General features: G+C 42.2%; 1 non-coding gene across 1 annotated transcript; it reads right to left on the bottom strand.

The window, feature by feature from the left end:
• Positions 1–247: 247 nt before the first annotated feature.
• On the bottom strand, positions 248–354 carry LOC140815784 (small nucleolar RNA R71). The gene has a single exon (XR_012114430.1). It is a non-coding gene; the product is annotated as a small nucleolar RNA R71 (small nucleolar RNA).
• Between the last annotated feature and the right edge of the window lie 1,883 nt (positions 355–2,237).

The following is a 2,237-nucleotide window of genomic DNA, read 5'->3' as shown; positions in this document are numbered from 1 at the left end:
ACACTGTTCAATTTGGGGAAGTGCACTTGACGACCCTAATTCTCATATAGCTGACTTTCTTGAAATTTGTTATACTTTTAAGTTTAATGGAGTGTCTGATGATGCTGTTCGTTTGCGCTTATTTCCATTTTCACTGAAAGATAAAGCTAAGTCGTGGTTAAACTGTTTGCCTGTAGGGTCTATCACTACATGGGAGGATATGGCAAAGGCATTCCTGATCAAGTACTTTCCTCCGTCGAAGACTATGAAGCTTAGAGCCGACATTACTACGTTTGCTCAATATGAGAACGAGTCACTTTACGAGGCATGGGAGCGCTACAAGGACTTGTTGAGGAGATGTCCACACCATGAGCTACCGCTTGGGTTAGTTGTTCAAACTTTCTACTATGGTCTGATTACTCCTAACCGTACTATGATAGATGCTGCTGCATGTGGTAACTTACTGAGAAAGACGGCTGAGGAAGGATATGAGTTATTGGAGGAGATGGCTGCTAGTAGCTATCATCCTCAGTCTGATAGGCAGAGACGAGGCACAGGAGTTAACCAGGTTAATGATTTGTCGGCGGTTTCAGCACAGTTAGAGGCTTTGAGTAGGAAGATTGATGGGATGAGCATGAGTGGATCGGCTATGCGTCTGCAAGAAATTTTCTATGATAAGTGTGGGGGTGAGCATGACAATCCATTTTATGTGCCTGAGGGAGCACCGGTGAAACAAGTGGGATTCCAGAACCGTCCTAGAAATGACCCTTATTCGAATACATACAATCCGGGATGGAGGAATCACCCAAACTTTTCGTGGGGAGGCCAAAACAGCCAAAATCGCCAACAAAGAGGTCCACCATATGGGATGCACCAAGATTCAAACCAGAGCCGCCTCGGGAGGAGAAGTCCAATTTAGAGCAAATGATGACTAAATTTATTTCTGCAACAGAGACGAGATTTCAGAATCAAGATGCATCCATAAAGGGGTTAGAGAATCAAATCGGACAATTGGCTAAGTTGATTGCTAATAGGGAGCAAGGAACTTTGCCAAGCAACACGGAAACTAACCCAAGAGAGCATGTGAAGGCTGTGGAATTGCGGAGTGGAAAAGCACTCGAGTCTCATGAGGAAAAGACCAAGCATGGCGAGGATAAGGTGGAAAATCGAGGAGGTAAGTCTTCTAACTGTACATTTACACCTATTGCACACAACAAAATTGTTATCCCTCCACCTTTCCCTGCCGCATTGAAGAAAGCTAAATTAGATGCACAATTTGGTAAATTTCTTGAGATATTTAAGAAATTGCATATTAACATTCCTTTTGCTGATGCTTTATTGAATATGCCAAGTTATGCAAAATTCTTGAAAGATATCTTAGCAAATAAGCGGAAGCTAGAAGATCACATGATGGTGAATTTGACTGAAAATTGCTCCGCTTTAGTTCAAAACAAGATGCCTCCTAAGCAAAAAGATCCAGGGAGTTTCTCTATACCTTGCATTATTGGTGACATTAATTTTCATAGAGCTCTATGTGATCTGGGTGCGAGTATTAATCTGATGCCTTTTTCTGTGTTTAGGAGACTGGGCTTAGGTGAACCCAAGCCAACTAGGATGTCGCTGCAGCTGGCTGACAGATCTGTCAAGTATCCACGTGGGATTATCGAAGATGTTTTGGTGAAAGTGGATAAGTTCATTTTCCCTGCAGATTTTGTGATACTTGATATGGAGGAAGATGTAGAGATGCCTTTGATCCTAGGGAGACCATTCCTGGCTACAGGGAAAGCACTGATTGATGTTGAAGAGGGAAAATTGAGACTGAGAGTTGGAGAAGAAGAAATTATTTTTGATGTCTTTAATACTCTCAAGCACACAATGCACAATGATAGTTGCTTTCGTATTGATGTCTTGGATTATCTTGTTTGTGATTTTGTGCAGGATGGATTGAAAGAACCATTGGAGGCCACTCTCACTACTGAAAAGCAGGAGGACGAGCTAGACGAGGAAAAGATGGAGATGGTAGCTCACTTGAATGCCATTCCACCTTGGAGAAAGCAAGTGAGGCTTAGACTTGAGGATTTGGGAGACAGAAAAGATTTAATGCCTCAAAAGTCAAGCCTAGAGGAGCCATCTACTTTGGAGCTCAAACCACTACCTCCACATCTCAAGTACGTATATTTAGGAGAAAATAATAAATTACCTGTTATTATTTCCTCTTCTTTGACAGATGACATGGAGGGTAAACTCTTGGGAGTCCT

The sequence above is a fragment of the Primulina eburnea genome, chromosome 15 (genome assembly GCF_022965805.1).
Source record: "Primulina eburnea isolate SZY01 chromosome 15, ASM2296580v1, whole genome shotgun sequence".
Classification (NCBI taxonomy): domain Eukaryota; kingdom Viridiplantae; phylum Streptophyta; class Magnoliopsida; order Lamiales; family Gesneriaceae; genus Primulina; species Primulina eburnea.
Note: the sequence above shows the minus strand (reverse complement) of the source record. Positions and strands in the feature narration are given on the sequence as shown.